The sequence below is a fragment of the Thermobia domestica genome, chromosome 1 (assembly GCF_964235325.1).
Source record: "Thermobia domestica chromosome 1, izTheDome1.hap1.1, whole genome shotgun sequence".
Classification (NCBI taxonomy): domain Eukaryota; kingdom Metazoa; phylum Arthropoda; class Insecta; order Zygentoma; family Lepismatidae; genus Thermobia; species Thermobia domestica.
The window spans coordinates 234,125,697-234,142,446 of record NC_137454.1 but is presented as its reverse complement, the minus strand read 5'-3'; the positions used below and the strand labels follow the sequence as shown (position 1 = coordinate 234,142,446).

Sequence of the window (16,750 nt, the reverse complement as noted above, 5' to 3'; positions counted from 1 at the left end):
CTAATAAGTTTCCATAGATTGTGGCTGGCGTTTTTCAATACAAATCGTTGGCAACCTCACTGATATGTTTCCAAATACGTAACTTAGCATCACGTGTTAGTCAAACTCTTAATATGACGCTACAAAACGACTTTGCATAAGATCTTATATGTTTTTGATTGTTGGCTGGTTAGGAATTTTGACGTTCCTTTCAGCGCCTTAGCTATATGGGGTGTGAACTTACGGTTTAGCATGGAATTCGAACCACTTGAGCTCCTACCAAGAATCGAATGCACATACGTTAACCATGTAGCTACAAGGAAAGTCTATATTTATGATTAGACACGATCAGGAACGTACCCAGAAATTTTTATTGGGGGTTCAAGCTTTGGGGGATCCAATACTACAAGCCACTACGTCATCTAATATTGAATGGGTATTATCTGCACCCGAAAAGACAAGAAGTAATTGTAAACACGTGTTTCAAAACAACACCGAAAACGTTTGGGAGGTGATTCCTGACCCCAAGATAAGACGAAAAGTATAGACTATCCTGGGTGCACAAATGCTTCCTTTCGGAGTTATAGGCTGCCGAAAACACGAAAAAATGAACTTTAAAGGACCATAGCCCCAAAATTATCTGACCTACAGTAGTTGGGTCAAGACTTCACTTAGGAACTAATATGTGTCCTATCCAAAAATGTATGTTTCAGAATCCTGCAATATTCCCGCAACAATTTTTATAGAGGTAGTTGGAGAGTACTTCAAATTAGATGTCCATAGCCAAACCTCTATAAAAATTGTTGCGTGAGTACCTTATGATTCTAGAACATGTATTTTTGGATAGTTCACTTATTAATTGCTAAGTGAAGTTTTGACCTTACTACTGTAGGTCTCATAGTTTTGGAGCTATGGACCTTAAAAGTTCATTTTTTCATGAAATGAAATCTTTGAGTTTTACGTCCCACGATTATGCCGGTTAGGCTAAAGGAGACGGTGATGGTGAGTAATGAATGAAATGGTGGAATGAAGAAAGTGGGAGGAAACGGGAGAACCCAGATAAAACCCACGCACACGGTGTTTGTCCACCACAAACTTGGCGGGGGCTGGGATCGAACCCGGGACCCTTAGCACCAGAGGTGAACGCTCTACCACTGAGCCACCGCGGCCCCTTATTTTTTCATGTTTCCGACGGCCTATAATTCCAAAAGGAAGCATTTGTGTACCCAGGATAATCTATACGTTTCGTCTTATCTTGGTGTCAGGAATCACCTCCTAAACGTTGTCGGTGTTGTTTTGAAACACCCGTTCAATTACCATTTACATTGCAGATTGCCATATGGTATAGAACATGTCAATGATGTGATTATCCAAATATATATTCATACTATACTAAAAACATAACTACTTTTACAATATTTCTAAATGACAGGAAAAACATGATAAAATATTGTGGTTTCCTTATAAGGGTTTCCTAAGAAGACACAACACTTATCCATACATTATATGTTTTTTTATATATATATATAAAATAGAATAATAAGCACAAAAATTACATTTACGTCTATGATAGAACTAGATTATTTTTATAAGAAAAAGAGTACAAATGAAGTGTAAGATCAAATTGTCATGCTATATCCATCATTTCTCTGTTAAACAGCTATAATTTTATTGAGAAAGTGTACAAATGTAGTATGTTGAGTTAGGAAATTTTGTGGTGGGGCCCGGACCGGGTGGACCCCCGTTGTGCATCCCTGGGCGAACAAGACATGAAGAAATACTACGAAAGATTATTGACAATAATCACGGCTTGAGATTTTGTTTATTTCTTTACATAGCTTAAAGAAAATTGAAAAAAATCACAGTGCTATAATAACAAATATACGATGTACTTGGCAGGCAATCGGTATTTCAGACAAACAATACCATGCTTTGGAATCTCTCTATTATGAGTTCTACCTCTAATATTCGAAATGCCTCATTAAAATCAAATCAGTTTGTGCGAGCAACGTGACTAAAATTATAGCCATAAACATACCAGGCTTTTAAAAATACACTAGTCTGTCAGTCAAAAGACAAGAAAAGAATACAACATTTTCCCCTGTTGTGAAGAAAGAGAAATGACTTTTTATTTTCATCTTCTTGTTGTTTATAGATGAAGTCAATACATCACGCATGACACGAAAATACTATACTCTCTTATGAGCATGCCACACTAAATAAAACGCAACGCATGCATATTTATGCACAAGGGCGTTCAAGTCATTCTTCGTGTATGAGAAAAAAAAATGTTTTTGGACAGACGGTACCCGGCTATGGTTCTTTCTGGAAGATATGCTGTGTTGGTCTTTATGGAAAAATAAAAAATGAAAACAACACCTTAGCACGGAAAATTTAAATACCTATTGTGATTGTTATGTGTCTGTATTTCGCGAAACACACTTTTTAACACAGGCGTGGATTTTTCAAGGTTATTATATTTAGTTCAAGCTGAGCCAGTTCCTCCTTGATCGCGCGCGATTTCGCATCGTTCGTTCGTATCTGTACTCTAGATGTCTATGCCTCTCGTGTGACTCAGATATACGTAATATAGAACGAGGAATATGTGTCTCTGCGTGTTTGTGCGGGCGAACCATCCTCGGGACAAATTGTGTCGTTAGATTGCGTGTTGCATGGAGAGCTTCTTTTAATTCATTTCTTAAGTGGTGATTTTTCCCCCCTCCTTTTAATTACCGCCCACTTAGTAGTAGCCTCATCTGCTCATTACGTATTTTTGCTTCCTGTTTCTGGTTACAGTATTTATTTCTTCTTTGTGCGTGTTGTGTAAAACAAGTGTCTTTTCCTTTTTTTTGTTGTTGTTGTTGTTTATTTAGTGCAAAAGAAAAGAAGTGCCTTTGTTTGATGAATTATTACATTTATTTGTCAGTGTTTTAAATTAAACATTTGTCAAATGCTGTTCGTGCGGATGATGCAACTGTAAGTATATTTGTTTATTTCTAATTCTCTATGTTCTAAATCTTCTTTCCTTTTTTTGGCACATTATGCAATTTAAAGTCAGACTGTGCACTTACTGTATAAAAATTTTACGGTTTTCCATACATAGCTAATGCAAAATTTTTGATTGTAAAGAAGAATTGTTTTCAAAAATGCAACTGCCTATTAAATTACGAGGCTTATATTTAGTAACTCAGCAAATCTTGCACATATAAGATCTCCAGTGTTAGTTACTTTACAAAATATAGCTGAGCGAGGGAAGGGAGTTAGAAACCTCCTCAGGGACCGCTTTTTTCTACCTTTATCACAATTTAGAGAAAATAAGGTACCTGGGTTCTGGAGGTATGAAACGAATTGGAGGAGATACTAAATGCCATCCGATAATTCAATAATTTTTTTTCAATCATCTTGAACATTTCATAAGCCTCAAAGTTAAAATTCTCTCTATAACTCGATTTTATATAGGTATTTAAGACACTCGATAAACCGAATTTTTTTATCGAGTACGAGCGATCCCGGGTTTGATTCCCGGTGGGAACGCTCGGTCAAAAAGTTGTAACAGCTTTTTCAGGCCAGCCATCCTGACATTTGGTCAGGATGGTACCTAGCATAACATAATGCCTGGGTGGTACATATCGTAAGCATCCCAGGATGATTCCCTCTTTCCCCATTCCTTTCTTGCTTTCTAGTTTCCCGGGCAGTGTGATTGCCCAGAGACGTCATGCTTCATATGTGTAATGGGCTAACATGACCTTAGGTGCCGAAAGCCCAGAAACCTAATTCCTAATCCTAATCCAAATTTTTTCGTGCTTTCATAACAAAAAAAAAAAAAAAAAAAAACTTTGGAACTTGAAGTTTTACACTTAATCATCACTGTAACTCGAAATCGATCACCGTAACTGTGATTGCTAATAGTTTTGATCTCAGTTAAGTAAAATTTTGTAGGTTTAATTCAATACACACTTGATTGTAACCAAACTCCGGACTAAAGCAAAAGTGGCCACTTTAACTGCATGATATGCTAATCCTCTGTTTACTGAATTAATGCATCCGGTTTGCCCTTTCTGCGCATGCCCATTTCTCGCTTTTATTGGGAGTGACTCATGCGCTGCTCCTTATTGTACTATATTTTATAGTATTCTAAGTACACGTGATGTTAAATAAAAGAAAGTGTAAGACATTAACGGTGAAACGAAAAGAAAAAAACCGGAAAGTACTGAAAATGATAGATGAGAGTGAAAAGAAGAAGAAAAGGCATAAATCCTGTCTAGTCCAATACTTCGATACTGAAAAATAGAAATAATATAATGAAGAAAGTGGACTTTCTAAAATATATATACAAGAGAGCAAAGGCTGCTGAAACTCACGCAGCTTGTTGAAGAACTAGTAGTAAAGTAGCTAAAGTAATGTTGTCCAAATCGATTTTTCGGAAAACTTAAAATCGATTTTTGAAAAAGTTAAAATTTCAAAACATCTATTTCCACCGATTTTAGATTTTCAAAATGGCTTTTCAGTTTCGCTTTTCAAAACAAATTTTCGGTTTCCATTTTCAAAGTCAAAATTCGATATTTGTTTTCTTTCGATATTTGTTTTGTTTTGTATGCAAACATTATTTAAAGATGAGTGTCATCGGAAACAATAAAAAGATGTGGGAATAATAAATTCTATGTCTAAACGTGTTTAATTCCTGTCATAAAGTGAGCATACGATAGAAATGTTTTACAACACAAACACTGGCGCAGATCCCGGGGGGACGGGGGACATGTCCCCCAATCTTGGACCTGGGGGGACTGTCTTACAATAATCTGATTTTAAAAGTGCTTTTTGGGATAAGTGTGATAATTTGTGTACGACTGCCACAAAGGAATGAGATGAAATTGATTTCTCTTGGGTTTTCCTTTTTTATTTTTCGTAGTATTTCAAGAATCGTATTCTGTAGTATTTCAAACTGAACTTCGTGCTGTAGTGCGTTTAGTAGTCTCATCAATATGTATTAATTCCACTTCCGCTACTTAGGCACAAATTGCAATAAATGCCAGAGGAGGATATGCCCCTCCTCATGCTGGAAAGTTGTCTCAGCTGTAGGTACGGGCACAAATTCCGGGGAAATGGGGAGACATGCCCCCCCCCCAACATTTGAACTGGTGGCTCTCCCAATAACCCGATTTGAAAAGTGCTTTTTGCATATAAGTGTGATGATTTGTGTCCGACTGCCACAGAAGAAAGTGAGATGAAATTGGTTTCTCTTGGTTTTCCATTTTTAATGAAAATGAAGGTGTGCGACTGTGTGTGACGTATCCTGATGTGAAATCTTATCTCCTCCTCTCCCCTAGGCCCTAGAACACGAAGAGTATATAGACTACCCAATGTCAGTAGAGCCCATCTTTTCAGTAAATGCACATTTCATCTATTTGTAGTATTAGCCTAGGCATCTACTCACGTTTCGTAAGCCTATCGAACCCGGAGGTTCAAGGCCGCGTTCAGAAAAGCTCTCCATTTACTTCTATCGTTAGCCAACTGGATCCAGTTTCTACTTTGTATTCCTATTTTTGCGAGATCCATCTTAATATTGTCTTCCCATCTGCGTCTTCCTAATGGTCGTTTTCCGATTGGTCTTACCGCTAACTTTGAAAGCGTTCATACTTTCTTCCATCCAGGCTATGTCCTGCCCACCTAAGCCTCCTAGACTTGATGGCCCTAACAATGTTTGGTAACCCGTATAATTTATGTAGTTCCTCGTTATGAAGTTTCCGCCATTCCCCATTCCCGTTCCTCTTGGATCCGAATATTCGTCTGAAGATTTTGTTCTCAAATACTTTCAGTCTATGTTCTTCCCTCAGAGTAAGCTACCATGTTTCGAAACCATACAGAACAACAGGCATGATTATCGTTTTATATATTTTAAGCTTCAGATTCCTCGACAAAATTCGCGACAACAAGAGATTTTGAACTGGATAATAAAACGAATTCCCTGTTTTTAGTCGATATTTAATTTCTTCGTGAATATGATTTTCGTCTCTTAATATTCATCCTAGACTTTTGAAAGTATCCACTTTATCAAAAGTATTATTTAATATTTTAACGCATTCATAATTTGCAGTGTTACGGTTCCGACGCACTTTCAGTATTTAGTTTTCTCTGCATTTCTTTCTATTGTCATCCTATCATCCCCTATTAAATTTACATCATCAGCGTACGCATAACCTGGTGAACTCCGTAGGCTTGGTTGCTATCTTTGATTTTCCTTATAGCGTATTCCAGGACAAAGTTAAATAATAATGGCGACAACGCATTTCCTTGTTTCAGGCCATTCTCGACGTGAAAGCTCGTGGCCAAAAATTTTCCTACCCGGAGTTTACTTTGGGATTCATTTAAACATATCTTAATTAATCTAATTAGCTTTTTCGGTATTCCAAATTCTGTAAGAACATTGTACAATATTTATCTCCTAGCCGAGTCGTAAGCCTTTCCAAAATCAAAATAGTTGATGTACCACGGTATTGTATTCTCACTTCTTTTCGAGTATTTGTCGAATGGTAAATATTCGGTCGATAGTTGATCGATTTCGTCTCAATCCACACTGATAATCTCCAATAATTTCATCTGCGTATGGGGTCAATCTTGCTAATAGAATATTTGAAAGGATTTTATAGAATGTTGACAGAAGAGGTGTCCCGGCAAAACGTACCAGTGACAAAACGTACCACTTGAATTTTCGCGACAAAACGTACCACTTTTGACGACCTGTCATAAATGACAACCTATCATGGATTAATTAAAGCATTTCTGATATTTATTCCACAACAAAACGTACCACTTATATAAATTACTACCTGTCATGGACTAATTAAAACATTTCGGATATTTAATCCGCGACAAAACGTACTACTTCATGTTAAGAAACTACTTCCTCATGAGCAGGTAAAACAATTGCAGTATAAGGTTGAGAAGAACAGACAGGTAATGTATCGAGTTGTCAGAAGTGCAGAAACTCATTGGTAAAAGAGGGCTCATTTACAGAGGAAATGTAGCAGCCTATAAACTGAAAGATACAGCTATAGATCATGGAAACTTTTTGGATATTATTCCTTTCTTAAGCAAATTTGATCTTCCGCTTAAAAGTAATTTAGATAAGGTCACCGAGAAGAGTCATATACGAGGAAGTAAGCAGGATAGTGGTCGCATAACTTTTACTGAACACGGTGAATTATGCTTTGAATGCTATCAGCACACTTATCAGAGAAGATATTTCGAAAGAAGTCTCTCAAGCTTCAATATTTTCTGTTCTATTAGACACTACTTAAGATATCGTAGTTTCAGGCCAGTGCTCTGTTGTTTTACGGTATGTTGTTAAAATGGTTGTTAAACAAAAAATTGTTGTCATTATAAAATGCATATCTACCACAGGCCAGTGTCTTTGCGGTTTACTGCTGGAAATTCTGCAGAAGTTGAACCTTGATATTAAGAAGCGAATTTGAAATTCAACCGATGGCTCAAGTAACATGCAAGGACAATATTAGGATTTTTTCAATTCACCTATGATCAGTTACACGTTTGATTCAGTTGATTTTGATTTTAACGGCACTTTTAGCAGCGATGCTATATGAGATGAGACATACTGATTTACGAGAAATTCGAAGCACATGAGCTCCCGCCGGGAATCGAACCCAGGTCTCCCACGACAAAGGCGCATACGCTAACCGCTTAACTATTAAGAAACTCAGTTACACGTGTGGTGTTACGCTCATATACTCAATCATGTCATATGTGATCTGACAAAAAATTGCCTTGATTCTGTGTCTTTGTTCTGCTGAATGACTGTGCGATATTTATGCGTGAGTCTTATCAGCGAATGTACATTTGGAAGATCAAATGTTAACAAAGACGTCTTACAGATATTGCGGAAACAAGATGGTAGAAAACACACTGTTTCTCAGAAAAAGTTTGGTCATTTTTCGAGCCCAAAAAAATTTTGTATATAGAATTGACAATAACAATTAAGAAAATTGCTTCTACAGAAAATATCAAACCAAAAGCTAGGTGTAAAGCGAAAGGATATATAAAAGATCTTCTCAAGTCAAAACAATTCAGACAGCAGAAAGATGTTCCTTAAGATATTTCAAGTGACGACCTCTCTGTCAAACTATCTCCAAACAGAGGGTGCTGCTAGTGTAGTCCTATCGGATGGTGCAGACTACTCTGTTCTAACTGAAAGAGTAGAGAGATGATTTTGAATCCGTTAAGAATGCAGCATTAAGCTTTGCAGAATGGGCCAATAACAAATTTGAAGACTTAGAACGTGATTTCATTTTTTCTATTGACCTATCGACAATTCGCCTTCAGAGATGGACAAAGATTTTTCCTGTGAATATGAAGATGAAGCTGCTTCTATCCAATGACCAGGTACTGCATCGAAGCATTCAACACAATATTGGACATGGTAGTTTTGAGCATTTCTTCAAGATTCAAGAAGCAATGTACTTTATGGATTATTTGGACCCTAGCCACTTCAACCAAGTAACTTCAAAGACCCTAGCCACTTCTTGAACTTCCAGACGTACCTTTCGATAAACTTACATATTTTCTGAAAAACTTCAGTTAAGAAGTTTCCAAGGATACTGTAAATGTATTCTCTTGGACTTTTGAAGGATGTGGATATCCTTGAAAGTCAGTCTTGACGACGAGCACAACCGACGAAAAATGACTGTGCTGATGGTGCAAGTAATTCAGAATTATGAGAAAATACATTTGAAAGCGAATGCAAAACGAGTTGCAAAATTGTCCAATGTGCTGCTTTTTAATTTTGCAGAATTGTAATTTGTGCAGTAATACTTATCCAGGTTTCCAGCATACAAATTTTTATTGACTTTGCCCTTAACTCAGATAACATGTGAAAGAAATTTTTCAAAATTGAAATAAACTGAAATACATTACAAATAGGCTAACGAGTACCATGTCTCAGGAACATTTGAAAACATTTTGTTGATGTCTATTGAAAAAGATTTATTAAAAATATATATTTCAAATGCAAAAGTGATAGATACAGTAGCATCAAAAACTAGTACACTAAAACATCTGCTAATTTTGTAATATAGTATACGTTCTCCTTGAACTTCATATAATATTTTGAACAATTCAGAATAATATAGTGATGAAAGAATATCAGGTTTTAATTGTCAATTGTTAATACTATTGACTTACTGTAGAAAGAAAACTGCAATTGATTTGTGACATTGAGATGCTGGTGGCCCTTGTGGGAGAAAGCGCCCGCGCCCCTCTAATAATGTCTATCCGTCTCTGGTCCAAAGCCTGGATAAAGTGTGATGGAAACCAGCAAATATTCAAATATTGCATATGCAAGATTCTTGCTGGTCTTGGTCTGGTGAGAATCTTCCAGGTATGGTCTTGGTGTTGCGAGAATCTTGCAGGCATGGTCTGAGTCTTAGTCTTGGTTTTGCATCGGTACTTTTCTCAGCACCAATCTGTTCAACTTTTAACCTTATTTTGGCCGATATATATATACTTATATACCGTCTTATCAAGTGGTACGTTTTGTCGTCTGACATTATCTGATGGCTGATTGGAAAACTCTTCGCAAGTAGCCCTCCAGGCAAGTGGTACGTTTTGTCGCTTGTCATTATTTAAAGTGTTTTTAGAAAACCCTTCACAAGCAGCCCTCAGGGTAAGTGGTACGTTTTGTCGGTGGTACGTTTTGTCGCTAGTACGTTTTGTCGCGTATTCGACAGAAGATAGATGCCTCGATAATTATTACAGTCAGTTTTGTCGCCTTTCTTGTGGATTGGAATAATGATTGATTCTTTGTACTCTTGTGGCAATTCTTCCTTGTTGTAGATAAGGATGATGAGTTTGTGTATCTTGTTCCACAATTTTTCGCCTCCAGGTAAAATTAACTCAGCCGGAATTTCGTTTACACCCGGAGATTTGTGTTTCTTTAATTTCTTTATATCAATTTCTACTTCTATTCGGTTGGGTTCTGGAATATACGGTTCTGCGGTGTGTATCTCCCTTTCACCCGCACATTAGTTTTTGGCTGCCATCTATTTAAAATGCTATCCATATCAGTGAGAAATGTTCCGTCAGCTTTCTTTAGTATAAGCACGAGGTTGATAGCCTTCCTTAAATTCGTTGATCCCTTTATACATGTCCCGAATGTTTCTAGTTTTACTATTATCTTCAAGTTCCTTAATTTTAGCTTTCAAAAATGGCATTTCTTTGTTCTAAAAGTTTTGGAAGTTTCCCGCCTGTCTATGAAATTTTGTGTAGTTATTTCATTTGGATTTTATAGCAAACGTAATTTTGCCTGTCTTCTCTTCTCTGCTAGTTCGAACCATGGTTTGTTCCTACGTATTTCCGCGTGTCCCAATTTTTCTTTTGACAGGATGCTTCGTAAGTAAAGAAAAGAATTATATTGCTGGAATATATTTCTCCATATTCTTAAGGTTACATCTGTTAACTAAAGAGAGAGTATATGACATGCGTTAGTTTTCTGTAACGATTCCTGTAATGTTATTGAGATTATCATCATTTTGCTTAAATAAGAGTATTGTTGCGTCATACATAATTGATATTCTTATTTATAGTTTGGGGAAGTCATTATTTATATTATATTATTATAAAACAATTTTAACATTGATCTTTGTGGATGCCTTATTAGAAACATACCAATTATAAATATGCATGTATTCAGATTTCAGAATGTTTTCATGATTTATGCTCAAACGTCTTGTTCCAGGGCTCCCACAATGTCCCAGGTGGGGTCCAACTAAAAGGTTCTAAGTGACAAGAGGAACTAAGTAGGAACTAAGTTTAATGCGCGTTCCAACACCAAAACTACATGAGACTTGAAACTAAGTGCTACCCAAACCACATTGGCTTTTACCGGGAATCGAATCGGGCCTTCCGCTAAAGGTGTGCTAATCGCGAGATATTTTTGTCGCTGGTTTAAATCTTGCTCAGGATATGAGTGTTGTGTATTGTCCTTTAACCATTCATTTCTCATCCTCCGCTTTAAGCTAAGGGGCACAACCATGAGATACAGAATATATACATAACTTTTACACATTTGCTGCGATCTGTTGCCATAGGGGACGGTAGAAACGTTAGTTAGCAGCCAGCGACTACAACCAGAGCCAGAGAGAGTATATTGTGGTTTAAGTCACGTAGTATCTAGGTGAAGTGATTGTTTATATAATATTGTATTGACACAATTGCTACTAATAATTTAATTATGCACAAGTTCTGGGATGAGTCAACTCCATCTGTTGGTTTAGAGAACGTGTTGGTTTACTGTAAAATGTACCCAAATGAAAAGCTTGAGAGTTACTTGAATTTAGAGATGACTATAACAGGTATATATGGTACAGTGTGTATCAAAAGTCCGGAACCATAAACCAATTCAGTTGTGGAAAAGACACGACAAATGGAAAGAGAGAAAAAAAAAGTTGTTGGAAACGGGTGTTCCCAAACTAAAATGATATTTTTTTTCTATCATCGACCGTATCACCGTTTGAACTCCAGACTATAGCCTTTCTATTTCAAGTGTTCCCCTGCTGACGCTGCTGTCGATGTATATTTTCCCGTATCTCCCTCGAAAGAGAAGGAACAGGTTGCTTTGGCCAAGATCCTTCAATAGTTGGATGTGAACAGGGTTGCCAGATTGGCGGGCTTCGCTGTGCACTGTCTTGTTAGCTATTTCAAGTAGCTTACGACCTTCATACGCCAAGACCAAATGACTCACCGTAAAAGGGCAGCGGAGATGGGACCAAAGCATGTTTCACATATTTTCTGAGGGCACACTTGAAATAGAAGGACTCTGTGTTGAATGAGGAAACAACGTTGCCAGTTCAGCAGCAGAGTAATCTGAGAAACATATGCCTTTTGATAAATTCTGTACTAATATACTAACAGAAAATGTGAAACTTTTATGTCGGTGAACAATCTTGCCCCTCATCTTCATCGAAACTCGAAATGAGACACTACTGTTCAGCAGGCTTCTTCCTTGGGTCGTCACCATATTAATAATACAGCATTGTTGGGAAACGGATTCGAAATGTTCTAGGTTCCCTCGTAACAACATACACTTTTCTCGCATTACTTTTGCGCACACCTTCCGCGTGAACAGCCTACTGTATAAGAACCGTTGCTTGTTCGTTTAACATAGATTGCCTTACCATGTTGAGCTCAAACGGCTGGTGCGACAGGAAAAAATCCACAACTATAGATTGAAAACCAAATATTTTCCACAACTTTCCTCTCTTTTCATTGTTCGTATCTTTACTTATAACAGAGTTAGCCTGTGTCCCCGGGCATTTGATACACCCGGTATTTGGTCCAAGATCAATATCACGGTGGAAAACATGAAATAATGAACTTTAAAGGTTCATAGTTCCAAGACTACGGGATCTATTGTAGTCGGGTCAAGACGTCACTTAGGAACTAATATGTACCCTATCCAAATATCCACGTTTCAGAATCCTAAGGTATTTCCGCAACTTTTTTTATAGAGGTACTTTCTGAGTACTTCAATTTATATGCCAGTAGCCAAACTCCCTTTTAAAAAATGTTGCGTGAGCACCTTAAGATTCTGAGGCATGGACTTTTTTTTTTTTTTTTGGATAGGTCACATATCAGTTCCTTAGTAAAGTCTTGACCCGAGTACGGTAGGTCCTATAGTTTTGGAGCTATAGGCCTTTAAAGTTTAATTTTGTTTGTTTGTTTGTTTGTTTGTTTCCGGCAGTCTATAACTCCGAAACGAAGCATTTGTGCATCCACGTTGGTCTATACTTTTTGTTTTATTTTGGTGTCAGGAATCATCTCCCAAACGTTTTCGGTGCTGTTTTGAAACAACCTGTATATATGACTATTAACTCTTGAACCACACGATCCATCTCGATTACATTTTTAACACAGATTAGGTTTGAGCCTGGGATGTTTTTTTATCATTTCACTTTGAAGGTTCAACTTAGAGGAGGAGAAGGGGGAGATATATATAAAAATGATAGAAAATGACCGATATTAGAATACGCTTCAGTAATAGTAAAAAGTGTCTGACTAACGAAACATATTACTAATTTTTATTTTAACCCAGCAAAGAGTTTAATTGATGCTAGCTAGTATTAATTGTAAAATAGAACTGAGCTCGCGCACCTTGGTTGCCGGATCTCCGGACATCACCCGAAGTGCTCAGATTTAAAACACATTCTACGATCTACGGTCTACAAGAGGCTAAGTTTACGAGCTTATATATTAAATGGCATATAATTAATCATTTATGCCTTGTATCTTCTATTGTAACAACAGTTCAGGTTTAAATTCTTATCATTTTGGCGCCTACATTATATTTATTATGCGGCACCGGCATTTTACAATACAGATGGGGATGAAACTTAAAATTAGCTTTGATGTAAATGAATAGTAAAATGAGTTTTCTATTTTTAAGTCTATAATATCAACGCCTTTCATGAAAGCAGATGCACCAAGTCGGTTGAGAATAATCTCTATAATACAGTGATTCCTAACCGATTTGTGTTGCGAAATTTTGGAATTTAAAAATCATTAAGCATTTAATAACAACTTAAAATTTATTGTGAGATAGAGTGTACCATTCAACATGCCCAAAGGCATCAACAATGTTCAGTATTACTTTTAAGAAACTTATAGTCTGTCATAGAAAATTTACAAAGTATATTCCAATATACAAGGTAAAATTTCTGGGAAAAGGAAGGTTACAGTTCAATTTAAAAATATAGTGTGCTTTCTGGTCAAACTGAATGTTCCAAATGATAAAGTAAATGTTCCAAATGGTGGCTATGTAAATGGTCAAAATGGTGGCCTTCAGCATCGATACATTAACAAGTCACGACTATTTCCGTACTTCGCATCAAACGGTTCAGTAGAATTTCTGCGCACACTGTTTGAATCTCAACCCAAAATATGTCCAGGTTACTTGGTTTATAATGATACATCTCATATTTTACTGTGCCCCTAAAGAAAAAATCAAGTGGCGTAAGATCTGGAAAGCGTGCAGAAAACTCGGTCCCCTGCGTTCTATCCATTGACCTGCAACATTTTGATCCATGTGTACTTGCATTTCTTTATAATAGAACATTTCACGAATATCAGGGAAAATGGAATTAGTAACTATTCTAAGCTACTTTTCTCCAGTTACACTACCATCAAAACGGAAAGGGCCCAATGAGTTCCCTAGAACACAAACCATACCATATATTTACATCAGGCAAATTCGCAGCCCTTTCAACAACTATCTGGGAATTATCTTCAGTCCAGTACACACAATTATACCTATTGACAGTTTCTTTACAATCCTTGGAATGTATACACGCAACTTACCTTTCTTCATTGTAGGAAACTACTAGCACTTACAGCGCTCTCAGTGACATTTGTCTTCGTGCTGAACGCTGAAACAGTTCCAGCATCGCAGCTGAGGATTCAGCACTTTTCGCCGTGCGAGGTCGCCGTAATCGGTCTTTCTGCAATTAACACACTGTTTCATTAAACTCGAATTTGTCTCGTAGACGTGTAATTGTTAACCAGGCCCGTGCTGGCCCACCGGGACACCGGGACGTGTCCCGGTGCGCCCTCCAAAATATCACACTATAAATAATGGTACAAGTTTTTAGTAATAAATTCTTACAGTTTTATTGGTAAAGAACCTGTGGAAGATGCAGTGCGCCCTTTACATTAGGCGCCCTTCCGAGACCACATCAAAGATGAACGATTTTATTTACTCTTCTATATAGCACAGTTCTGTACAATAAATACACACAGTTACTGTTGGCGAAGAACCCATGAAAGGTACAGTGCGCCCTTTACATAAGGCGCCCTTCCGAGACCACATCAGAAATGAACGATTTTATTTACTCTTCTGTATAGCACAGTTCTGTACAATAAATACACACAGTTACTGTTGGTGAAGAACCCGTGAAAGGTACAGTGCGCCCTTTACATAAGGCGCCCTTCCGAGACCACATCAAAGATGAACGATTTTATTTACTCTTCTGTATAGCACAGTTCTGTACAATAAATACCACAATTACTGTTGGCGAAGAACCCGTGAAAGGTACAGTGCGCCCTTTACATAAAGCGCCCTATGAAACATCACATTATTGATAAGTGGTTTTAGTTATCCTGTATACCAGCTTTGTTTAATAAATTCAAATACTGACTGGTAGTACAGAACCTGTGAAGAATACAAGGCGCCCTTTACATAGGATGCCCTGCGAAATATCACATTATTATATATTATTTTATTCTTCTGTATTTCAGTTTTGTATTACGAATTCATACAGTTGCTATTGGCAGAGAACAGGTAAAGAGTATAATCAAACAAAATATAATAAAGTTATATAGCTATAAAACGAAACAATGTGATACATCAAGAATAGTTCGGTTAGTCAAACGTACGTTGCGTTTATGTAATACTATAGTGACACTAGTCTCTAATTTACGATTTTTACGGCATTGAAGCTTTGACAGTCTTAATATGCATCCATATATGCGAGCATATTGATTGTTCCTGTGTGTTTTAAAACAGTGTTCGGATAATCAGTACCTGTTGTATTTCTGAAATATAGCTGTATTAATTTCCGTAAAATGTGGTCTTCCTGTCATCACGGCACGGCGCGTCCTCAGGTTGTGGATCGAGGAGAAGGCCTCTGGGTGGGATATAGAGGTTAGCTGCGAGTATACTGAATAAGCAGTCGCGGACAGACTAGGGGTGATAATCCAGCTTGAGAATTTGATGTGAGGCTAACAACCTCATCCTGTAAAAAAAGGATTGATCAGATAAGTTCGCAGAATCCTCGGATCAGAACTGATAATTTGGCGCGAATTCCGCAAAGTAAAATCGACATAAGATTTGAAACATGAAATGTAAGAAGTCTCTATAGGTCAGGCGCATTAAAATTTGTAAAAAATGAGTTTAGAAATAGAGGTTGGATTTAGTGGGATATCAGGAAGTTAGATGAGAAGGAAATGTAGGAGTCAAATCGGGAAATTTTACGTTCTTTTACGGGGAACAAATTAAAAATTACCAACTAGAAACAGGGCTTTCCGTCCACAAACGAATACATAATATCAGCAATTACATAGGTTGAATTTGTTAATGATATATTTTCTTTTACTTCTCTTTAGGGTCGGTGGTGTAATATTATTTTAAATGCACATTCCCCAACAGAAAATAAGGATGGCGATTTAAAAAAAATACAGTTTTTACGAAAGAATAGAACGGGTATTTGATATCTCCTGCAATACCATATGAAAATTCTGTTAGGCCGTTTCAATGCGATAGTAGTATGAGAGGGTGTTTTCAAACCGATTATAGGGAATAAATGTTTGCATAAGGAAGGTTGTGACAATAGCGTTAGACTCGTGAACTGTGCAATATCCAGAAACCTTATCGTGAAGATTACAAAATTCCAACATCGCGACATTTATAAATATACTTGGACTTCATCAGATGGAAAAACACATATTCAAACTGATCACGTTTTAGTAGACAGAAGAAAACAGTCTTGCACAACTGATATTCGGTCGTTCAGACGAGGTGATTGTGATACTTATTACCACATGGTAGCAGCAATAATAAGAGAGAGACTGTCGTTGAATAAAGGAAATATTCAATATCTGAAAACGGAGCGGTTTAATTTAAAGAAATTAGAGGAGAGTCAGGTGAGAGGGAGCCAGATTGAAATGTCGAATAGATTCTCTGTTTTAGACGGTTCGGAGTGCACTAGTA

At 37.1% G+C, this 16,750-nt stretch overlaps 1 protein-coding gene across 3 annotated transcripts in view; it reads left to right on the top strand.

Moving 5' to 3' along the window:
- Nucleotides 1–2,499: 2,499 nt before the first annotated feature.
- LOC145694654 (tachykinin-like peptides receptor 99D) overlaps nt 2,500–16,750 on the top strand; it is a 1,420,129-nt gene continuing 1,405,878 nt past the window's right edge. For all 3 annotated transcript variants that reach the window (XM_081771116.1, XM_081771097.1, XM_081771126.1), the window contains exon 1: nt 2,500–2,955. The gene's annotated coding sequence lies outside the window, so the exon portion shown is untranslated. The remainder of the gene's footprint in view (nt 2,956–16,750) is intronic.